Source organism: Mesoplodon mirus, assembly GCF_964341445.2.
Source record: "Mesoplodon mirus genome assembly, chromosome: 4".
NCBI classification, from domain to species: Eukaryota; Metazoa; Chordata; class Mammalia; order Artiodactyla; family Ziphiidae; genus Mesoplodon; species Mesoplodon mirus.
In genome coordinates, this window is record NC_138979.1 from 65,864,275 (window position 1) to 65,889,634 (window position 25,360).

General features: G+C 39.1%; 1 protein-coding gene across 9 annotated transcripts in view; it reads left to right on the top strand.

Moving 5' to 3' along the window:
* Window positions 1–234: 234 nt before the first annotated feature.
* SCAPER (S-phase cyclin A associated protein in the ER) overlaps window positions 235–25,360 on the top strand; it is a 496,989-nt gene continuing 471,863 nt past the window's right edge. For 8 of the 9 annotated variants that reach the window (XM_082617344.1, XM_082617352.1, XM_082617349.1 and 5 more), the window contains exon 1: window positions 235–272. The gene's annotated coding sequence lies outside the window, so the exon portion shown is untranslated. Of the gene's footprint in view, window positions 273–469; window positions 707–25,360 lie in introns of those variants that run through there. The other variant, XM_082617345.1, reaches the window with a different exon arrangement.

The following is a 25,360-nucleotide window of genomic DNA, read 5'->3' on the forward strand; positions in this document are numbered from 1 at the left end:
TGGGGCGGGGAACAGCCACCTACAAGCAGCCGCGCCCGGGCCACGAAGCGCGCCCACGACCTGCCTCCCGCTTCGGCGGCCCATCGGCGGGAACCGGGCTGCGCTTGCGCGCGGACTACCGGAGAGTGGAGCGGGGAGAGGCGCGGCAGCAGCTGGAAGTCACGTGGTGCAGCAGCCAGCCGCCCCGCCCCTCTGCAACCGCCCCGCCCCCGCCCCGCCCCTTTCCCGGCGGGACGCTCGGAGCCGCCCCGAACTGCGCAGGGCGGTCAGGGGTGAGTATCCGCGAGGGGCGCGCGCGTTGCACAGAGCTGGGCGGGCCTGGGCTGGGGTGCGGGTCGGCTGAATGCTTAGAGGGGGCCAAGGGGACAAAATGGCGGCGGGGTAAGCCCTTTCACCCCCTCCCCTCACCTGGGAGTGGGAGCGGAGAAGGGCAGGGAACACTGCTGGGGGAGGGGAGCCGCGGCTACTCGGGAGGGCCCTGGGGTCCTCTGAGGAGGCCTGGGGGCGGGGGTTGGCAGGCTCTAGGCCTGCCCTGTGGACTCAGCTCGGGGTGTGAGCGACAGGGGACTGCGCGCCCCGGCGGGCCGAGAGGTGGACAGGGGGGCTGCGTTACTCCCTAGAGGGGCGGCCCGGTCCGAGGCTTCTGGAATATCTACACTGCGAAGGGCTAGCGGAGGAGCCGCCCTCCCAGCCTTTCATTTGACAGGTGATCGTCATCATCTCATTCTCAGCGGGGTTTACCACGCTTTCCCTGCACAGTGACTCGGGTATTAGCTCTGCCCGGGAAGCAGGGCGGGAAAGGTTTCCCCATCTTACAAATGCGTGAACTGAGGCCTGGAGGGGTAAAGAGTTTAACCAGGGCTTGGCACCTGGGTGTAGTAGAACCCAGCCTTCTGCCTGTTTTAGTGCTCCCTTCCCAGCACTTTATTCCCGCCTACCCTCCCCTACCAGTGAGGGACGGGATTGTTTGAAAGCAGGCAGAAAACTGGTCCTCCAAGCACCTGCTGCTGTCAAGTGGCTCTCGCTGAGGTGGGGCCCGCCCGCCTGAGAGCAGCTTCCTGTCGATGGTGAACTGTATTCCTCATTCTGTTTGTGCTAAGTTATTGTAACATGAAAATAGCTGTTCAGTATGGTCATCTTACTGAATAGATAGTAGTTCCTTATGTGTATTTTAGTTTGTTACAGTTTACATATTGATTTCACCAACATTAATTTCATTCTCATAAACAATCCGAGGTGGAAGGATGGAATAAGCGTTATGTCCATTTTACCAGTGGGGAAACTGAGGTCATTACTTGCTCCAGATCACCCACTGGTGAATGGTTCATCTAGAATTAAGTTTTCAGACCTGAGGCTGGTATTCTGACCAGTGTCCCTGTCTGGTTTATATTGATGTTCTGGCCCTTGTATTTTTTTTTTCCAGGTAACTATGACTTTTCCTCAAAATGTAGTGGTGCAGATTGATTTATGCTGCATATTTAAATGATCTGAGTAATATCCACTAAGGAGTTAATATTTAAAGAATTTTTAATATGATTTGGAAAGGTGTCTTTGTGGGTGGAATTGTGGTATGATGGCCTTGAAGGCAAACTTCAAACTGAGTTTGAATCCCAGCTCTCCTACTTGCCTTGGACAGATTAATTTTTCTGAGTCTTGGTTTCCTCATCTATAAAATATGGATATGATTATCCACCTCATAAATTTGTTGATAGCAAGTAAATGAGGTGTCTGTAAAGCGTTTAGAACTGCTCCTGGCCCATAGTAAGCACTCAGCAAATGCATGCTCCTTTCCTTCTTTCTCTCCACTTCACTGAGCTGCCATTCTTTATTCTCTAAAATTCTCTAAACCCTGGTGGTTTAGGTCAATCTACCTGGTGGATTATGCATGGAAGCATAATCAGTGTTGCTATATAAATGCAGTTATGAATAATTTGTTGATTGGTCTCCAAAGGATCTAGTGTTTTAAATATAGACTTCAAAAATATTTGTCCTTGCAGCTTCATAGATATTTAAGAATCACTAAAATTTTGATTTGATATTGACTTTATTAATTCCTTCATTTAACCACTTTAATGTTTTAAGGATAAGATTAAGGGGCTTGAGATTCTGTCTTTTCTTTCACCTTCATACCTAACCACAACCCAACCTAGTTTAAAGGAGAAGCAAAAATTCTTTGGGAATCACATGGGAACATTCTTTAAACACTTAGAAAGTGATGGTGGTATTTAGTGGGAAGTTAAATAGAATTTTCTTTAATGGTGCAATCTAATATCTGTTGTGAAATTGGCATTTCTGAAATTGTAGAAGTGAAAACGGCAGATGGCATGTATAACAAAATAAGTCACTAATAGAAATCTTTCCAGTTTTATGCTGGGATGTAACCTTTTTCACAAACGTGTTTGGCTTTGGCAGTAAGTCGTATGGAATATAAACAAAAGATCTACAGTCCGTTGGTGGAGACAACCTTAAAAGAATATTAGAAGGAAATGATTTATAGGCAGACTTTCCCCTCTGTGACATGAAACACTAAAGATTTCATGAAGCTTTGCTAAAATAATTACTACTTTTTAATGATAACTTAAAAAAATATGTTTATTTATTTGTGGCTGCACTGGGTCTTCGTTGCTGTGCATGGGCTTTCTCTAGTTGCAGTGAGTGGAGGCTACTCTTTGTTGCGGTGCCTCTCCTTGCGATGTCTTCTCTTGTTGCAGAGCATGGGCTCTAGGTGCCCAGGCTTCAGTAGTTGTGGCATGTGGGCTCAGTAGTTGTGGCTCATGGGCTCTAGAGTGCAGGCTCAGTAGTTGTGGCGCACGGACTTAGTTGCTCCTCAGCATGTGGAATCTTCCCGGACCAGGGCTGGAACCCGTGTCCCCTGCATTGGCAGGTGGATTCTTAACCACTGCGCCACCAGGGAAGTCCCATAACTTCTTAAAGCACTAAGTTTATTATATATTTTGAAAACGTGTGAAGTGGAGAGAATAGAAAAATTAATTTCTGTATACCAATTTATTTCAGTAATTACCTATGCATGGACAGTCTTGTCCCATAAAAGCTATAACTCCCCATTGTTTTGAAGCAAATCTCAGATATCATATTTCATTTGTAAAGATTTCTGTATGTGTCAAGCCAGCTTTTAATATACTATTGGAAAGAGAAGTAATTTTGATATTTTCAAAGAGGCATGCCAGGTTCATGGGAGAAAATAAATGCCTTTTACTTGATGTTTTCATGGTAGTAAATATAGGTGTGATCAGAATTGAAAACCTCATTAAATAACTTGGACTTATAAAAATGTCTGTGTTGCTCTTTAAAATACTACTTATTTTACTGTAATACACTTACTTTCCATTAGGAAACACGTGAAAAATTACTGATAGTTTTGGAGTATGCGGGCATCAGCATTGTTTAAGTACCAGTCTCAGAAAGGTAAATACTAAGATTTTCTTATATTTAAGAAAAAGCAAAAACATGGGTGATAGATTCTATGAACATTGGAGAGGAACTGATTGAAATCTAGATTTTTCTAGAATTTATTGACAAACAGACAATTCATAGATGTACTGTCCTGACTTCAGTTAATTGGGCCTATAATTTTTAGAATAGTGCTACTAACAGGCTTCTAACTATTTTGGGCCTGCCATTTGATTCTTGCCTTTTCAGAGCCTGGTGACCGAACTCAGAGAAGAGAGAAGCCTTTCCTGGCACTTGAGCCAGCCTTCACATTTTTATCTCTAGGACTCTCAGGTGTCTCTACATTCTGGGACTGCAGGGCAGGGTAGGACAAGTGAGACCTCAGTTCATCACAGGCAGCAGCTTGTTCAGAAACGTTGGGGCCAGTTAGTCCTAGTGTTCATTCCCTGTTTACTGACTTGTTTTGTTTTTTGTGCTCTATTTTCTGTGTGGCCGTTGTTTTGCCATAGCCTGGGTTCTCAAATTTAATTTGAGTAGCACTGCCAATATATTGCCATATCCATTTTTTTATATTAGCTGATTTTTCATTTAGGTTAGTGTTATAAATTTTCTTTTAAAATTTAAGTAAAATGTAGTTCTTTTTATAGAAAAATGTTTTGTAGATAATAGTATGGGTGGTAGTTATGGCAAATATCATGAAACTAGTAACTGATTGAAATTTTGGAAATTGTAAGTTCTATTTTTAGAAAACAGCTTTATTGAGATATTTAACATACCATTAAATTCAATCATTAAAGTGTACACTTCAGTGGTTTTTAGTGTATTCATGGAATTGTGCAACCATCACCACAATCAATTTTAGAACATTTCAGTATCCCACTATGAAGCCCCATAACTATTAGCATTCATTCCCTATTCCTGGCTTCCCTCCCCACTTTTCCATCCTACTCCCTACCTCTGCCCCAGGCAACTACTAATCTACTTTCTTTCTCTATGAATTTGCTTATTTTGGCAAATAGAATCATGCAGTATGCAGATTTTTGTGTCTGACTTTTTCCATTTAACATAACATTTACAAGATTCATCTATGTTGTAGCATGTATCAGCACCTTATTCCTTTTTTTAAAATATAAGTTTCAGGTGTACAGCATTATAAGTTACCATCTGTATACACTATGAAGTGACCACCACCACAATTCTAGTTACCATCTATCACCATGTAGTTGCCCCCTCCTTCGTCCACTTCCCCCCCACCCCCCACCAATCCCCTACCCCTCTGGTAACTACTAATTTGTTCTCTGTATCTGTGAGTTCGTCATTGTTTATTTTGTTTATTTGTTTGTTTGGGGTTTTTTTCATTCCACATATGAGTGAAATCATACAGTTTTTTTCTCTTTCTCTTTCTAACATATTTCACCTATCATAATACCTTCATGGTCCATCCATGTTGTGGAGAATGGTAGGATTTCATTCTTTTCTGTTACTGAATAGTATTCCATTTTATATGTGTATCGCATCTTCTTTATCCACTCATCCATCGATGGAGACTTAGGTGGTTTCCTTACCTTGGCTATTGTGAATAATGCTGCAATGAATGTAGAGGTGCATGTATCTTTTTAAAATAGTGTTTTCCTGTACTCCCAATAAATACCTGGAGGTGGAATAGCTGGATCAAATGATAGTTTTATTCTTAATTTTTTGAGGAATCTCCATAGTGTTTTCTGTAGTGGCTGCACCAATTTACAGTCCCACCAGTAGTGTATAAGAGTTCTCTTTTCTCGGCATCCTCTCCAACATTTGTTATTTCTTGCTTTTTTTGATAATGGCCATTCTAACAGGCATGAGGGGATATCTCATTGTGGTTTTGATTTGCATTTCCCTGATAATTAGTGATGTAGGACATTTTTTTCATGTGCCTGTTGGCTATCTGTATTTCTTTTCTGGAAAAATGTCTATTCAGATCCTTTGCCCATTTTTAAATTGAGCTTTTTCTGTTGTTGTTGTTGAGTTGTGTGAGTTCTTTATATGTTTTGGATATTAACCCCTTATCAGACATATTATTTGCAAATATCTTCTCCCATTTGGTAGGTTGCCTTTTTGTTTTATTGATGGTTTCCTTTGCTGTGCATAAACTTTTCAGTTTGATGTAGTCCCATTTGTTTATTTTTGCTTTTGTTTTTCTTGCCTTTGGAGTCAGATCCAGAAAAACATCTAAAGACTGATCAGTGAGGTTACTGCCTATGTTTTCTTCTAAGAGTTTTATGGTTTCAGATCTTACATTCAAGCCTTTAATCTATTTGGAGCTAATTTTTGTGTATGGTGTAAGATGGTGGTCTAGTTTCATTTTCTTGTGTGTGACTGTCCAGTTTCCCAACCACCATTTATTGAAGAGACAATCCTTTGCTCCTTTGATGTAAATTAATTGTCCATATATGAGTGGGTTTATTTCTGGACTGTGAATTCTGTTCCACTGATCTGTGTCTCTGTTTCTGTGGCAATACCACACTGTTCTGATTGCTGTAGCTTTGTAGTATAGTTTGAAATCAGGAAGCATGATACCTCTAGCTTTCTTCTTCTTTCTCAGGATTGTTTCGGCTATGCAGGATTGTTTGTGGTTCCATACAAATTTTGGAATTGTTTGTTTTAATTCTGTAAATTTTGCCATTCGAATTTTGATAGGGATTGCATTGAATCTTTAGATCACATTGGGTCGTATGGACATTTTAACAATATTAATTCTTCCAATCCATGAGCATGGAGCATCTTTCCATTTATTTGTGTCTTTTTCATTTTCTTTCACCAGTGTCTTATTTCAGTTTACAAGTCTTTCATCTTCTTGGTTAAATTTATTCCTAGGTATTTTATTCTTTTTGATGCAGTTATAAATGGGAATGTTTTCTTAATTTCTCTTTCTGATAGTTTATTATTGTGTAGAAATACCACAGATTTCTGTGTATTGATTTTGTATCCTTCAACTTTACTGAATTCATTTATTGGTCTTAACAGTTTTTGGTGGAGTCTTCAGGGTTTTCTGGGTATAGTATCATGCCATCTATAAATAGAGACAGTTTTACTTCTTCCTTTCCATTTTGGATGCCTTTTATTTCTTTTTCCTGCCTAATTGCTGTGGCTAGGATTTCCAATACCATGTTGAATAAGAGTGGTGAAGGTGGGCATTCTTGTCTTGTTCCTGTTCGTAGATGAAAAGATTTCAGCTTTTCACTGTTCAGTATGTTAGCTGTGGGTTTGTTGTATGTAGCCTTTATTATGTTGAGGTATATTTGCTCTGTACCCATTTTGTAGAGAGTTTTTATTATAAGGGGATGTGGACTTTTGTCAAATGCTTTTCTGCATCTATCAAAATGATCATGTGATATTTATCCTTCCTTTTATTATTGTGATGTATCACATTTATTGATTTGTGAATTTTGAACCATCCTTGCGACCATGGAATAAATCCCACTTGATTGTGGTGTATTTGGTGTATGATCCTTTTACTGTATTGTTGGACACCATTTGCTAATGTTTTGTTCAGGATTTTTTTATCTGTGTTTATGAAAGATATTGACCTGTAAATTTTTTTTTTGTTTTTTTGGTCACGTCCTTGTCTGGTTTTAGTATCAAGGTAATGCTGGCTTTGTAAAATGTGTTTAGAAGGTTTTCCTCCTCCTCAGTGTTTTGGAAGAGTTTGAAAAGGATAGGTGTTAAATCTTCTTTGACTGTTTTGTAGAATTCACCAGTGGTGCCATTTGGTCATGGACTTTTGTTTGTTGGAAGGTTTTTTTATTTCTGTGTCAGACTCCTTACTAGAAATCTGTCTATTCAGATTTTCTACTTTTTCATGATTGTCTTGAAAGATTATATATTTCTGGGAATTGATCCATTTCTTCTAGGTTGTCAAATTTGTTGGTGTATGATTATTTATAGTAGTCTCTTTTGATCCTTTGTATTTCTGAGATATCAATTTTAACATCTCCTCTTTCATTTATGATTTAATTTGAGTCCTCCTCCTTTTTTTCTTGGTTAGTCTAGCTAAAAGTTTGTTGAATTTGCTTATCTTTTCAAAGAACCAGTACTTAGCTTCATTGATCTTTTCTGTTTTTTTGTTTTAATTTCTATTTTATTTGTTTCCTTTCTATCTTTATTATTTCCTTCTACTAATTTGGGGCTTCATTTGTTCTTCTTTTTCTAGTTCCTTTAGGTGTTAGGTTAGATTGTTTATTTGGGATTTTTCTTGTTCCTTAAGGTAGGCCTGTATTGCTATGAACTTTCCTCTTAGAACTGCTTTTGCTTCATCCCACTGAATTAGGTATATCACATTTCTGTTTTCATTTGTCTCTGGGTATTAAATTCTCCTTTGATTTCTTCAGTGACCCATTGGTTGTTAAGTAACATGTTGTTTTACTGTCCATGCTTCTGTGGGTTTTCCCATTTTTTTCCCTTGCGATTGATTTCTAGTTTCATACTATTTGGTTGCAGAAGATACTTGACATGATTTCAGTCTTCTTGACTTTATTGAGACTTGTTTTATGACCTAACATGTGATCTGTCCTGGAGAATGTTCCATGTGCACTTGATAAGAATGTGTAATCAGTTGCTTTTGATGGAATGTACTCTATTTTAATCTATTAAATCTACTTAGTATAATTTGTTGTTTAAATCTGATGTTTCCTTATTGATTTTCTGTCTGGATGATCTATCTATTGATGTAAGTGGGGTGTTAAATTCCCCTACTATTATTGTATTGCTTTCCATTTCTCCCTTTAAGTCTGTTAATATTTGCCTGATATATTTTGGTTCTCCCCTGTTAGGTGCATGTACATTTAGAAATGCTATACTGTCTTGCTGGATTGACCCCTTCATCCTTATATAATGTCTTTGTCTTTTAATACCATCTTTGTTTTAAAGTTTGTCTGTTATGAGTATAGCTATTCCAGCTTTCTTTTCATTTCTATTTCCATGGAATATCTTTTTCCATCCTTTTACTTTCAGTCTGTGTGTGTTCTTATTTTGTGTGTGTTAGTTTCTGCTTTATAACAAAATGAATCAGTTATACATACACATATGTTCCCATATCCCCTCCCTCTTGCGTCTCCCTCCCACCCTCCCTATCCTACCCCTCCAGGGGGTCACAAAGCACTGAGCTGATCTCCCTGTGCTATGCGGCTGCTTCCCACTAGCTATCTACCTTACGTTTGGTAGTGTATATATGTCCATGTCTCTCTTTCGCTTTGTCACAGCTTACCCTTCCCCCTCCCCGTATCCTCAAGTCCATTCTCTAGTAGGTCTGTGTCTTTATTCCTGTCTTACCCCTATGTTCTTCATGACATTTTTTTCTTAAATTCCATATATATGTGTCAGCATACAGTATTTGTCTTTCTCTTTCTGACTTACTTCACTCTGTATGACAGACTCTAGGTCCATCCACCTCATTACAAATAGCTCAATTTCGTTTCTTTTTATGGCTGAGTAATATTCCATTGTATATATGTGCTACATCTTCTTTATCCATTCATCTGACGATGGACACTTAGGTTGTTTCCAGCTCCGGGCTATTGTGAATAGAGCTGCAATGAACATTTTGGTACATGTCTCTTTTTGAATTATGATTTTCTCAGGGTATATGCCCAGTAGTGGGATTGCTGGATCATATGGTAGTTCTATTTGTAGTTTTTTAAGGAACCTCCATACTGTTCTCCATAGTGGCTGTACCAATTCACATTCCCACCAGCAGTGCAAGAGTGTTACCTTTTTTCCACACCCTCTCCAGCATTTATTGTTTGTAGATTTTTTGATGATGGCCATTCTGACTGGTGTGAGATGATATCTCATTGTAGTTTTGATTTGCATTGCTCTAATGATTAAAGATGTTGAGCATCCTTTCATGTGTTTGTTGGCAGTCTGTGTATCTTCTGTGGAGAAATGTCTATTTAGGTCTTCTGCCCATTTTTGGATTGGGTTGTTTGTTTTTTTGTTATTGAGCTGCATGAGCTGCTTATAAATTTTGGAGATTAATCCTTTGTCAGCTGCTTCATTTGCAAATATTTCTCACATTCTAAGGGTTGTCTTTTGGTCTTGTTTATGGTTTCCTTTGCTGTGCAAAAGCTTTTAAGTTTCATTAGGTCCCATGTGTTTATTTTTGTCTTTATTTCCATTTCTCTAGGAGGTGGGTCAAAAATGATCTTGCTGTGATTTATGTCATAGAGTGTTCTGCCTGTGTTTTCCTCTAAGAGTTTGATAGTGTCTGGCCTTACATTTAGGTCTTTAATCCATTTTGAGCTTATTTTTGTGTATGGTGTTAGGGAGTGATCTAATCTCATACTTTTACATGTCCCTGTCCAGTTTTCCCAGCACCACTTATTGAAGACTGTCCTTTCTCCACTGTACATTCCTGCCTCCTTTATCAAAGATAAGGTGACCATATGTGCGTGGGTTTATCTCTGGGCTTTCTATCCTGTTCCATTGATCTGTATTTCTGTTTTTGTGCCAGTACCATACTGTCTTGATTACTGTAGCTTTGTAGTATAGTCTGAAGTCAGGGAGCCTGATTCCTCCAGCTCCATTTTTCATTCTCAAGGTTGCTTTGGCTATTCGGGGTCTTTTGTGTTTCCATACAAATTTTGAAATTTTTTGTTCTAGTTCTGTGAAAAATGCCAGTGGTAGTTTGATAGGGATTGCATTGAATCTGTAGATTGCTTTGGGTAGTAGAGTCATTTTCACAATGTTGATTCTTCCAATCCAAGAACATGGTATATCTCTGCATCTATTTGTATCATCTTTAATGTCTTTCATCAGTGTCTTATAATTTTCTGCATACAGGTCTTTTGTCTCCTTAGGTAGGTTTATTCCTAGATACTTTATTCTTTTTGTTGCAATGGTAAATGGGAGTGTTTTCTTGATTTCACTTTCAGATTTTTCATCATTAGTGTATAACAATGCCAGAGATTTCTGTGCATTAATTTTGTATCCTGCTACTTTACCAAATTCATTGATTAGCTCTAGTAGTTTTCTGGTAGCATCTTTAGGATTCTCTATGTATAGTATCATCATCTGCAAACAGTGACAGCTTTACTTCTTCTTTTCCAATTTGGATTCCTTTTATTTCCTTTTCTTCTCTGATTGCTGTGGCTAAAACTTCCAAAACTATGTTGAATAAGAGTGGTGAGAGTGGGCAGCCTTGTCTTTTCCTGATCTTAGTGGAAATGGTTTCAGTTTTTCACCATTGAGGACGATGTTGGCTGTGGGTTTGTCATATATGGCCTTTATTATGTTGACAAAAGTTCCCTCTATGCCTACTTTCTCCAGGGTTTTTATCATAAATGGGTGTTGAATTTTGTTGAAAGCTTTCTCTGCATCTATTGAGATGATCATATGGTTTTTCTCCTTCAATTTGTTAATATGGTGTGTCATATTGACTGATTTGCGTATACTGAAGAATCCTTGCATTCCTGGGATAAACCCCACTTGATCATGATGTATGATCCTTTTAATGTGCTGTTGGATACTGTTTGCTAGTATTTTGCTGAGGATTTTTGCATCTATGTTCATCAGTGATATTGATCTGTAGTTTTCTTTTTTTGTGACATCCTTGTCTGGTTTTGGTAGCAAGGTGATGGTGGCCTTGTAGAATGAGTTTGGGAGTTTTCTTCCCTCTGCTATATTTTGGAAGAGTTTGAGAAGGATAGGTGTTAGCTCTTCTGTAAATGTTTGATAGAATTCGCCTGTGAAGCCATCTGATCCTGGGCTTTTGTTTGTTGGAAGATTTTTCATCACAGTTTCAATTTCAGTGCTTGTGATTGGTCTGTTCATATTTTCTATTTCTTCCTGATTCAGTCTTGGCAAGTTGTGCATGTGTAAGAATTTGTCCATTTCTTCCAGGTTGTCCATTTTATTGGCATAGAGTTGCTTGTAGTAATCTCTCATGATCCTTTGTATTTCTGCAGTGTCACTTGTTACTTCTGCTCTTTCATTTCTAATTCTATTGATTTGAGTCTTCTCCCTGTTTTTCTTGATGAGTCTGGCTAATGGTTTATCAATTTTGTTTATCTTCTCAAAGAACCAGCTTTTAGTTTTATTGATCTTTGCTATCGTTTCCTTCATTTCTTTTTCATTTATTTCTGATCTGATTTGTATGATTTCTTTCCTTCTGCTAACTTTGGGGGTTTTGTGTTCTTCTTTTCTCTAATAGCTTTAGGTGCAAGGTTAGGTTGTTTATTCGAGATGTTTCCTGTTTCTTAAGGTGGGATTGTATTGCTATAAACTTCCCTCTGAGAACTGCTTTTGCTGCATCCCATAGGTTTTGGGTCGTCGTGTCTCCATTGTCATTTGTTTCTAGGTATTTTTTGATTTCCTCTTTGATTTCTTCTGTGATCACTTCGTTATTAAGTAGTGTATTGTTTAGCCTCCATGTGTTTGTACTTTTTACAGATCTTTTCCTGTAATTGATATTTAGTCTCATAGCATTGTGGTCGGAAAAGATACTTGATTCAAATTCAATTTTCTTAAATTTACTAAGGCTTGATTTGTGACCCGAGATATGATCTCTCCTGGAGAATGTTCCATGAGCACTTGAGAAAAATGTGTATTCTGTTGTTTTTGGATGGAATGTCCTATAAATATCAATTAAGTCCATCTTGTTTCATGTATCATTTAAAGCTTGTGTTTCCTTATTTATTTTCATTTTGGATGATCTGTCCATTGGTGAAAGTGGGGTGTTAAAGTCCCCTACTATGAATGTGTTACTGTCGACTTCCCCTTTTATTGCTGTTAGTACTTGCCTTATGTATTGAGGTGCTCCTATGTTGGGTGAATAAATATTTACAATTGTTATATCTTCTTCTTGGATCGATCCCTTGATCATTATGTAGTGTCCTTCTTTGTCTCTTCTAGTAGTCTTTATTTTAAAGTCTATTTTGTCTGATATGAGAATTGCTACTCCAGCTTTCTTTTGGTTTCCATTTGCATGGAATATCTTTTTCTATCCCCTTACTTGGTCTGTATGTGTCCCTAGGTCTGAAGTGGGTCTCTTGTAGACAGCATATATATGGGTCTTGTTTTTGTATCCATTCAGCCAATCTGTGTCTTTCAGTGGGAGCAGTTAGTCCATTTACATTTAAGGTAATTATCGATATGTATGTTCCTATTCCTATTTTCTTATATGTTTTGGGTTCATTATTGTAGGTCTTTTCCTTCTGTTGTGTTTCTTGCTTAGAGAAGTTCCTTTAGCATTTGTTGTAAAGCTGGTTTGGTGGTGCTGAACTCTCGCAGCTTTTGCTTGTCTGTAAAGGTTTTAATTTCTCCATCAAATCTGAATGAGATCCTTGCTGGGTAGAGTAATCTTGGTTGCAGGTTTTTCTCCTTCATCACTTTAAATATGTCCTTCCACTCCCTTCTGGCTTGCGGAGTTTCTGCTGAAAGATCAGCTGTTAACCTTATGGGGATTCCCTTGTGTGTTATTTGTTGTTTTTCCCTTGCTGCTCTTAATATCCTTTTTTGTATTTAATTTTTGACAGTTTGATTAATATGTGTCTTGGCGTATTTCTCCTTGGATTTATCCTGTATGGGACTCTCTGTTCCTCTTGGACTTGACTAACTATTTCCTTTCCCATATTAGGGAAGTTTTCAACTATAATCTCTTCAAATATTTTCTCAGTCCCTTTCTTTTCCTCTTCTTCTTCTGGAACCCCTATAATTCGAATGTTGGTGCGTTTAATGTTGTCCCAGAGGTTTCTGAGACTGTCCTCAGTTCTTTTCATTCTTTTTTCTTCTGCTCTGCAGTAGTTATTTCCACTAATTTATCTTCCATGTCACTTATCCGTTCTTCTGCCTCAGTTATTCTGCTATTGATCCCATCTAGAGTATTTTTCATTTCATTTATTGTGTTTTTAATCGTTGCTTGATTCATCTTTAGTTCTTCTAGGTCCTTGTTAACTGTTTCTTGCATTTTGTCTATTCTATTTCCAAGATTTTGGATCATCTTTATTATCATTATTCTGAATTCTTTTTCAGGTAGACTGCCTATTTCCTCTTCATTTGTTAGGTCTGGTGGGTTTTTATCTTGCTCCTTCTCCTGCTGTGTGTTTTTCTGTCTTCTCATTTTGCTTATCTTACTGTGTTTGCGGTCTCTTTTTTTGCAGGCTGCAGGTTCGTAGTTCCCGTTGTTTTTGGTGTCTGTCCCCAGTGGCTAAGATTGGTTCAGTGGGTTGTGTAGGCTTTCTGGTGGAGGGGACTAGTGCCTGTGTTCTGGTGGATGAGGCTGGATCTTGTCTTTCTGGTGGGCAGGTCCACGTCTGGTGGTGTGTTTTGGGGTGTCTGTGCACTTTTTATGATTTTAGGCAGCCTCTCTGCTAATGCGTGGCATTGTTTTCCTGTCTTGCTAGTTGTTTGGCATAGGGTGTCCAGCACTGTAGCTTGCTGGTCATTGAGTGAAGCTGGGTGCTGGTGTTGAGATGGAGATCTCTGGAAGATTTTCGCCATTTGATATTACGTGGAGCTGGGAGGTCTCTTGTGGACCAGTGTCCTGAAGTTGGCTCTCCCACCTCAGAGGCACTGCACAGCACTAACTCCTGGCTCCTCAATTTGGGATGATTCGTTGTCTATTCATGTATTCCACAGATGCAGGGTACATCAAGTTGATTGTGGAGCTTTAATTCACTGCTTCTGAGGCTGCTGGGAGAGATTTCCCTTTCTCTTCTTTGTTCTCACAGCTCCCGGGTATCAGTTTTGGATTTGGCCCCGCCTCTCCATGTAGGTCGCCGGAGGGCATCTGTTCTTCGCTGACAGGACAGGGTTAAAGGAGCAGCCACTTCGGGGACTCTGGCTCACTGAGGCCGGGGGGGAGGGAGTGGCACAGAGTGCGGGGCGAGCCTGCAGCGGCAGAGGCCGGCGTGACGTTGCACCAGCCCGAGGCATGCTGTGCGTTCTCCCAGGGAAGCCGTCCCTTGATCCCGGGACCCCAGCAGTGACGGGCTGCACAGGCTCCCCGGAAGGAGGGCGTGGACAGTGAGGCACACAGGCCTCCTGGCGGCGGCAGCAGCCTCAGCATCCCATGCCCGTCTCTGGTGTCTGCGCTTTCAGCTGCAGCTCATGCCCGTCTCTGGAGTTCCTTTAAGCAGCGCTGTTAATCCCCTTTCCTCGCGCAGCAGAAAACAAAGAGGGAAGAAAAAGTCTCTTGCCTCTTCGGCAGGTCCAGACTTTTTCCCGGACTCCCTCCCGGCTAGCTGTGGCGCATTAGCCCCTTCAGGCTGTGTTCACGCCACCAGCCCCAGTCCTCCCCCTGCGCTCCGACTGAAGCCCAAGCCTCAGCTTCCAGCGCCGCCCGCCCCGGCGGGTGATCAGACAAGCCTCTCGGGCCAGTGAGTGCTGGTTGGCACCAATCCTCTGTGCAGGAATCTCTCCGCTTTGCCCTACCAAGGTACGTGGGGAGTTTCTTGCCTTTTGGGAGGTCTGAGGTCTTCTGCCAGTGTTCAGTAGGTGTTCTGTGGGAGTCGTTCCACGTGTAGCTGTATTTCTGGTGTATCTGTGGGGAGGAAGGTGATCTCCGCGTCTTACTCTTCCGCCATCTTCCCCGGAAGTGACAGCCAGTTTATTCACTCTGTGTTTGTTCTTTCTTCTGAAGTGAGTCTCTTGTAGACAGCATTTAAATAGGTTTTTTTAAAAAATCCCTTCAGCCACTCTGTGTCTTTGGATTTGTGAATTTAGTCCATTTACATTTAAAGTAATTATTGATGGGTACTTATTGACATTTTGTTGCTGTTTACTGGATGTTATTGTAGTTCCTCTGTGTTGCTTATTTTCTTTCTCTCTTCCCTTGTGTGTTGGTGGTTTTCTTTAGAGTTATGTTTAGATTCCTTTCTCATTTTCTTTTGTGTATTTACTATAAGTTTTTTCGTTGCTGTTACTCTGAAGTTCACATATAATATCCTACTTACTATGTAATTAGTACTATGTATTGGGTTGGTAGCAACTTAAATTTGAACAAGTTCCAAAGGTTTATCTTTTTAGTACCCCCAACATTTTATACTTTGATGACACATTTTACACTTTGATGACACATTTTACATCTTATTTTGTGTATCTCTTAACTAATTGCAGTTATAGTTGATTTTATTACTTTTTATCTTTTAATCTTCATGCTTGCTTTCTGAGTGATTGATCCACTACCTTTGTTATTTATTTACCTTTTCCAGTGTGATGTTTCCTTCTGTAAATTTTCTTATAATTAGTGCCATTTCTTTTCAGCTTAAAGAAGTCCCTTTAATATTTCTCTTAGGGCCAGTATAGTGATCATGAGTTCCTTTAGCTTTTGCTTCTCTGGGAATCTCTTGATGTCTTACTGAATTCTGAATGATAACCTTGCTGGGTAGAGCATTCTTGGTTGGAAGTTTTTTTTCTCTTTACTTTGAATATGTTATGCCATTCCCTTCTGGCCTGTGAAGTTTCTGCTGAAAAATCTGCTGATAACCTTTTGGGGTTTCCCTTCTATGTAACAAGTTGTTATTCTCTTGCTGCTTTTAGGATTTTCTCTTTACCTTTAACTTTCAGCATTTTAATCATAATGTGTCTTGTTATGTATCTCTTTTGATTCACCTTATTTGGAACTCTTGGGGCTTCCTGGACCTGGATGTCTGTTTCCTTCCCTAGATTAGGGAATTTAGGAGCCACTATTTAAATAATTTTTTTGGCCCTTTCTCTTTCTCTTCTTCTTCTGGGACCCCTATAATGTGAATGTTATGCTGCTTAATGTTGTCCGAAAGGTCCCTTATCATATCTTCACTTTTTAGAGTTCTTTCTTCATTTTGCTGCTATGTCTGGGTGAATTCCATTCTTTAGTCTTCCAGCTTGCTGATTGGTTCTACCTCATCAAGTCTGCTGTTGAACCCCTGTAGTGTATTTTTCAGTTCAGTTATTTCTATTTGGTACTTTCTTAATGTCTTCTATCTTTTTGTTGAAGGTCTCACTGTGTTTTTCCATTCTTCCAATTTCGGTGAGCATTTTATTATTATTACTATTTTTTGCTGCATTGGGTCTTTGTTGCTGCACATGGGCTTTCTCTAGTGTGGCGAGCGGGGGCTACTCTTTGTTGCGGTGGCTCCTCTTGTTGCAGAGCACGGGCTCTAGGTGCACGGGCTTCATTAGTTGTGGCATGTGGGCTCAGTAGTTGTGGCACATGGGCTTAGTTGCTTCACAGCATGTGGGATCTTCCTTGACCAGGGCTTGAACCTGTGCCACCTGCATTGGTAAGTGGATTCTTAACCACTGTGCCACCAGGGAAGTCCCTGGTGAGTATTTTTATGACATTACTTTTAACTCTTTATCAAGTAGATTGTTTATCTCTCTATCATTTAGTTCTTTTCTTGAGGTTTTTTCCCTTAGTTTTTCAGTTGGAACATATTTCTCTATTTCCTCATTTTGCCTAAGTCTCTGTGTTTGCTTCTGTGTATTAGCTGTATCAGCTGTTTCCCAATCCTGAAGGAGTGGCCTTATTTAGATGTCCTGTGGGGCTCAGAAGTGTAATTCTGCCTGGCCACCAGAGCCAGGTGCTCAAGAGGTGTTCCTAGGTGGACTGCATGGGCCTCCTATTGTGGCAGGGCCACAGTGACTGTGGCGCACTGATGGGCAGGGCTGTCACTCAGCTGGCTATGAGGCCTGGCTTAGGCACAGGGGTAGGCAGAGTTCTAAGTGGGACATGGCCACTGGCACTAACAGGTTACATGGAGAATTTCAAATGCATGCTCGCCAGCGCTGGCATTAGCAAGGTAGCCTGACATCACAAAAATGGCTCCCACCGACACTTTCTAACTCACTTTGTGAGGCCAATATCACCTTGATACCAAACAAAGTAAATTACAGGCCAATATCTTTGATGAATATTTCAATACAAGCAAAAATCTGCGACAAAGTATTGTTAAGTCAGCAAAAAGTATTCAGCAAACTGAATTCAACAGTACATTGAAAGGATCATTTACCATAATCAAGTGGGATTTATTCAACATTTAAAAATCAGTAAATGTGATATACCACATTAGCAAAATGAAGGCCAAAAATCATATGATTATCTCAATAGATGCAGAAAAAAATTTGACAAGATTTAATGCTAATTTGTAGTAAAAACTCTCAACATAGGAGGGACATACCTCAACATAATAAAGGCCATATATAAAACAAACCTTCAGATAACATCATACTTAATGGTGAAAAACTTAAAGCTATCTCTCTAAAATTGGGGCAAGACAAGGATGCCAACTCTTGCCACTCTTATTCAGCATAGTATTGGAAGTCCTAGCCAGAGCACTTAGGCAAGAAAGAGAAGTAGAAGTCATCCAAATTGGAAAGAACTAAATTCACCACTATTTGCAGATGACGTGATTTTATAAATAGAAAACTCTTAAAGACTCCACCAAAAAGCTATTAGAAATAATAAATACAGGGGAATTCTCTGGTGGTCCAGTTGTTAGGGCTCCATGCTTCCACTGTGGGGGGGGGGTCACAGGTTTGATCCCTGGTTGGGGAACTAAGATTTTGCATGCTGCCTGGCCAAAAAAGAAAGAAGAAAGAAAGAATAAATACAGTAAAGTTGGGTACAAAATCAAAATACAAAAATCTGTTGTGTTTCTATGTGCTAGCAATGAGCTAGCAGGAAGAGAAATTAGGAAAAGAATCCTATTTAAATTACAACAAAAAGAATAAAATATGTAGGAATAAACTTAACTACGGATTTGAAAGACCTTTACACTCAAAAGTGGAAGACATTGTTGAAAGAAATTGAAGAAGACATAAATAAATAGATATTCCATGCTTATGGATTGGAAGAAGTAATATTGTTAAAATGTCCATATTACCTAATGCAATCTACAGATTCAGTGCAATCCCTATTAACATTCCAAGGACAATTTTCAGAGAAATAGAGCCAAAAATTAACATAATATTAAAATTTACATGGAACCACAAGATACTGAATAGCCAAGGCAATCCTGAGAAAAAAAGAACAAAGCTGGAGGTATCACACTCCCTAATTTCAAACTATATTACAAAGCTGTAGTAAGCAAAACAGCATGGCATTGGCAGAAAAATAGATAAACTGGTCAGTGGAAGAGATTTGCGAGGCCAGAAATAAACCCACTCATATATGGAGAATTGATTTATGACAAAGGAGCATAGAACATACAATGAAGAAAGGCTGACTTCAACAAATGGTGCTAAGAAAACTTGACAGCCATGCACAAAAAAATGAAACTCTAGCGCACACCATACACAAAAATCACTAGCTCACACCATACACAAAAATCAACTCAAAATGGATTAATGATTTGAATGTAAGACCTGAAACCGTAAAACTCCAGAAGAAAACACAGGCAGTATGCTCTTTGACATTGGTCTTAGCAATGTCTTTCTAGGTTTGTCTCTTCAGGCAAGGGAAGCAAAAGCAAAAATAAACAAATGGGACTACATCAAACTAAAAAGATTATGTGCAGCAAAGGAAACAGTCAGCAAAACAAAGACAACCTACTGAGGGGGAGAAGATACTTGCAAATGATGTATCTGATAAGGGGTTAGTATCCAAAATATATAAAGAATTCATACAACTTAATAACAAGAAGCAACAATCCAATTAAAAAATGGGCAGAGGATCTGAATAGACATTTTTCCAATGAAGACATACAGATGGCAATAGGCACATGAAGAGATGTTCAACATCATTAATAGGGAGATGCAAATCTAAACTATAATGAGATACCCCTCATGCCTGTTAGAATGACTATTCAGAAAGCCAAGAAATAACAAATGTTGGTGAGGATGTGGAAAAAAGGGAACTCTTATGCACTGTTGGTGGGACTGTAAATTGGTGCAGCCACTGTGGAAGACATTATGGAGATTCTTCAAAAAATTAGGAATAGCTCTACCATATGATCCAGCTATCCCACTTCCTGGTATTTATCTAAAGAATATGAAAACACTAATCTGAAAATATAGCTGTATCCCCATGTTCATTACAGCATTATTTGTTTTAAAATAATTTTTAAAAATTTTATTTATTTATTTATTTATTGGCTGCATTGGGTCTTTGTTGCTGCACGCAGGCTTTCTGTAGTTGCAGTGAGTGGGGGCTCCTGTTTCATTGCCGTGCATGGGCTTCTCATTGCAGTAACTTCTCTTGTAGTGGAGCACAGGCTCTAGGTGTGTGGGCTTCAGTAGTTGTAGCACACGGGCTCAGCAGTTGTGGCTTGTGGGCTCTAGAGTGCAGGCTCAGTAGTTGTGGTGCATGGGCTTAGTTGCTCCGCGGCATGTGGGATCTTCCTGGACCAGGGCTCGAACCCATGCCCCCTGCGTTGGCAGGTGGGTTCTTAGCCACTGTGCCACCAGGGAAGTCCCCGCAACATTATTTATAATCACTAAGATATGGAAACAACCTAAGTGCCCATCAACAGATGAATGGATAAAGAAGATGTGATACATATATATATATATGGATATGGCTATGTATTTGTATACATACACACACACAATGGAATACTACTCAGCCACAAAAAGATGAAATATTGCCATTTACAACCACATGGATGGAACTTGAGTGTATTATGCTAAGTGAAATAAATCACATGGAGAAAGACAAATACTGTAAAATTTCACTTATGTGGAATATAAAAACAAACAAAAAATAAGTGAACAAACCAAATCAAAAGAAACATGTGGATAAAGAAACAGAATAGTGGTTACCAGAGGGGAAGGGACAGAAAGGAGTAGGGTGAAATGCCTAAAGGAGATTAACTGTGTGTTGACACATGGAATCTAAATTTTTGGTGGTTAGCACACTGTAGGGTATACAAAAGTAGAAATATAATGTTGTATACACAAAATTATATAATGTTATAAACCAGGTTACCTCAAAAAATAAATCTTAAAAAGTCTCTTGCCAGTGTCTCAGTCCCTGGGGAATGTTCTAATTGGATTCTGCCTCTCTGGCAGATGCTTCAAGATAGTAAGTGGGTCCTCATCACTTAGGGTCCACGCTTTTTAATCAGGCGTTTTTACGCTGATTTTGGGGTTAAGTCTACCTGTGAGCCCTTTAAGAGTGGGTTGTCCATACTCTGAAGTTCTATAGGTTTCCTGGACATATTTTCTATTGGTATTTGAAGACAGTTTTGGGGGCTCATCTCTCCTGTGCAGGGTCTAGGGGTTGGAGTGCTTGATGTGGAGCTCACATCCCTCACTTTTCAGGCAAAGATCCATACCTCTGTGGTCCCTCCAGATTGTGAATTGACACAACTGGTGGGTGGGTTTTCCTTGTTGAAACTATCTCTGCCTCTCTGATCCTCTGCCTCTCCTATCTGTCTTGATGTTGTCCTTTTACCTTTTATTGTGGAGGTTCTGTTTACCCAGTTTTCAGGTCCCTTTCCAAGGAAATTATTCCATATGTAGTTTTAGATTCGTTGTGTTTGTAGGAGGAGGTGAGTTCAGGATCTTCCTGTGGCACCACGTGAACCCTCCTGAACCTTTTTTTTTTTTTTAAATAAAATTTTTTTCTTAGAGCAGTTTTAGAATTGCAGCAAAATTATGAGGCACATACAGAGACTTCCCGTGTACTCCCTGTCTCCACTCATACATAGCCTCCTCATTATCAACATCCCCTGCCAGAGTGGTACATTGGTTACAATTGATGAACCTACATTGACAAATTATTGTCACCCAAAGTCCATAGTTTACATTACTGTTCAGTCTTGGTGTTGTGCATTTTATGGGTTAGGACAAATGTATAATGACATGTATCCACCATTATAGTATCATACAGAGTACTTTCACCGACATAAAAATTCTCTGTGCTCTGCCTATTCATTCCTCCTTCCCCTTGAATCGCTGGCAACCATTGATGCTTTTCTTGTCTTGGTAATTTTGACTTTTCCAGGAAGTTCATTTCTTTTATGGATGTACCACATTTTATTTATTCATTCATCAGTTGATAGTCATTTAGGTTGTTTCACTTTTTGAATTCTATGGACAATGCTGCTATGAATATCTGTGTATAGCTTTTTTTTGTGGGGCTATATTTTCATTTCTCTTGGGTATGTTTCTAGGAGTGGAATTGCTGGGTTATACTGTAACTCTGTATTTAACCTTTTTAGGAGCTGCCAAAATGTTTACAAAACCAGCTGCACTATATTGCATTCACAATCCACAGTGTATGGTGGTTCCAGTTTTTTCACATCCTCTATAACACTGGTTTTGTCTGTCTTGGATTATAGTCATCCTAGTAGTTGTGAGGTTGTGATTTGTATTTCACTAATGACTAACGATGTTTAACATCTTTTGATGTTCTTATTAGCCATTTATTTAAATTTTTGGGAGAAATGAGAACATGGCCTTTTTAACCTGATGTAATGGTGACATTTAACCTGACGTGGGCTCTTGGTGTCACTCCTGTGCTTGCTCACTCTATTGGTTTTTTTATTCAAGTGGATTGCTCCCCAGAAATCCGTTGTATTTAAATACTCTACTATGACACATACATCCCTTATTTTTGTTTATTAATCTACACATTATAGTTTACCCAAGTAAGCTAAATTAGGTCCCATTTGCTTATTTTTCCTTTTGTTTCCTTTGCCTTAGGAGGCAGATCCAAAAAAATATTGCTACAGTTTATATCAAAGAGTGTTCTGCCTGTGTTTTCTGGTAGGAGTTTTATGGTTTCCAGTCTTACACTTAGGCCTTTAATCCATTTTGAGTTTATTTTTATATTTTGAGTGAGAAAATGTTCTAACTTCATTCTTTTACATGTAGCCGTCCAGTTTTCCCAGCAGCAGTTATTGAAGAGACTGGCTTTCTTCTATTATATATTCCTGCCTCCTTTGTTGTAGATTAATTGACTGTAAGTGCACGGGTTTATTTCTGGGCTCCCTATTCTCTTCCATTGATATATGTGTCTGTTTTTGTGTCAGTGGCATATTGTTTTGATTTCTGTAGCTTTGTAGTATACTCTGAAGTCTGGGAGTGTGAGTTCAGATTTGTTCTTTTTTCTAAAGATTGCCTTGGCTATTCAGTTTCTTTTGTGATTCCAAATGATTTTAAGGATTTTTTGTTCTAGTTTTGTGCAAAAATGTCATGGGTATTTTTGATAGAGATTGCATTAAATATGTAGATTGCTTTGGGTGATATGGGCATATTAACAATATTAATTCTTCCAATCCATAAACATGGGTTATCTTTCCATCTCTCTGTATCATCTTGAGTTTCCTTCATCAGTATTTTATAGTTTTCAGAGTATAGGTCTTTCATCTCCTGGGTTAAGTTTATTCCTAGATATTTTATTCTTTTTGATGTGATTTTAAATGTTTTTTTTTCTTTCTCTGATAGTTTATTATTTGTGTGTAGAAGAACAACATATTTCTGTATGTTAGCCTTATATCCTGAATCTTTACTGAACTCACTTCTTAGTTCTAATGGTTTTTTGGTTGGGACTTTAGGGTTTTCTATATATAGCATCATATCATTTGCAAATAGGGACAGTTTTACTTCTTTTCTTCCAATCTGGATGCGTTTCATTTCTCTTTTTTTGTCCAATTGCTGTGGCTAGGATTTACAATACTTTGTTAAATAGAAGTGGTGAAGGTGGGAATCCTTGTTCCTGATTTTAGAGGAAAAACTTTCAACTTTTCATCATTGAGTATGGTGTTAACTGTGGATTTGTCATAAATAGCCTTTATTATGTTCAGATATGTTCCTTCTAAACCAGCTTTGATGAAAGTTTTTGTCATGAATGGATGTTGAATTTTGTCAGATACTTTTTCTTCATCTATGATTGTGATTTTTATTGTTCCTTTTGTTAATGTTGCGTATTACATTGATTTGTAGATATTGAACTGTCCTTGTATCCTTGGAATAAATCTTGCTTGATCATGTGTATGATTCTTTTTATATATTGTTGAAACCAGTTTGCTAATATTTTGTTGAGCATTTTTGCATTTATATTCATCAGAGATACTGGCCCATAACTTTCTTTTTTTGGAGTATCTGTGTCTCTTTTTGTTATCAGCATAATGGTGGCATTGTAGGATGAATTTGGGAGTGTTTCTTCCTCTTCAACTTTTTGGAATAGTTCGAGAAGGATAGGTATTAGCCCTTCTTCATATGTTTTGTAGAATTTCGCTATGAAGCTGTGAGTCCCTGAACTTTTGTTTGCTGTCAGTTTTTTTATTATTAATTCAGTTTCACTGCTAGTTATCAGTCTGTTCAGATTATCCATTTCTTGTTGATTCCATCTTGGAAGTTTGTATGTTTCTAGAAATTTATCCATTTCTTCTGTATTGTCCAATTTGTTACCATATAACTGCTTGTAGTATTCTCTTATGATTTTTTGTATCTCTGTGATATTAGATGCAATTTCTCCTGTTTAATTTCTTATTTTGTTTAGTTGGGTCTGCTCTCTTTTTTTCTTGATGAGCCTGGCTAAAGGCTTTAAATTTTGTTTGTCATTTCAGAAAACCAGGTCTTGGTTTTATTGATCTTTTTAATTGTTTTTTTAGTCTCCGTTTTATTTGTTTCCTCTCTGATCTTTATTATTTCCTTCCTTCTGCTCACTTTTGGCTTTTTTGTTCTTCTTTTTCTAATTCCTATAGATTGTAGGTTAGGATTTTTATTTGAGATTTTTCTTGTTCCCTGACATATGTGTGTATTGCTATAAACTTCCCTCTTAGGTCTGCTTTTGCTGCATCCCATAGACTTTGGAGAGTCGTGTTTTTATTTTCATCTATCTGAAGGTAATTTTTGATTTCCTCTTTGATTTTTTCATTGATCTATTTTTTTTTAGTAGTCTGTTGTTTGGTCCCCTTGTGTTTTTTTCTCATTTTTCTTCCTGTAATTGATTCTAGTTTCATACTATTATGGTTGGAAAATTGCTTGATGTAAATTTTCTTAAATTTTTTAAAATAAATTTTATTTATTTTTGGCTGCATTGGGTCTTCATTGCTGCATGCGGGCTTTCCCTAGTTTTGGCGAGTGGGGGCTACTCTTCGTTGCGGTGCGTGTGACTCTCACTGCAGTGGCTTCTCTTGTCGCGGAGCACAGGCTCTAGGCACGTGGGCTTCAGTAGTTGCGGAGCTGCACTGGAGCAAGAGGGGCTGGAGCGGGCACTCAGTATGGATTGGGGCATGCGCTGGGGCTGTCCAGGCCTTACAGTCACAGTCCAGACCACTCCCAATCTGCTGCCTCTGGGAGTGCCAGTAATGGCTGCCCTTGCCCCATCCAGATGCAGAGCTGGGTCCAAGTTGGCGCCATCCCCCACAACTGTGCACTTTCCTTCGCAGCGGCAACCTTCACCCTAGTTGGGAGCTGTGTGGCAGAGCAGGGTAGGCCAGGGCGTGCACTGGGGTGGTTGTGGAAACCAGCTAGAGTCCCAGGCAGTCTCAGTTGGCTTCCTCTGCCTTGTTTTGGGAGCAAGCAAGCATGTGCATGCTCTTAATGAGTGGAGTTCAAGTTTCTCACAGCCCCCCTGCCAGTCCCACTTGTCTTCAAACCAGTGAAGGGGATTTGTCTTTCTGGTGTTGGACTCCAGGCCTGGAGTGCCCAATATGTGGTTCAAACCTCTCTATTTCCAAAGAGGATCTCCAAAACCAAGTAATTCCCCTACTTCTGTGCCCCCTCCTTCAGGTGTGGGTCCCAACCTGATCACTTCTCTTCCCTTCTTTCCTGACTCTGTGTGGATCTTTCTTTACAGCCTTGGTTATGTAAGAGTCTTTATGCCAGTCTCCAGTCTGTTTTCTGTGAGAATTGATGTGTTTCTTTCTCTTTTTTTGATATGTTCTGGGGGGAGGTGAGCTCAGCATCCTCCTATCCTGCTGTCTTGATCTCCTCTCCTGAATACACTTAAATTTATATCATTATAATCTTTTAAAGTTGTAATTGTACTCCAGTTGTATTTCAGAAAATCTGGAAAATAGCAAAGAACAAACATAGGCGG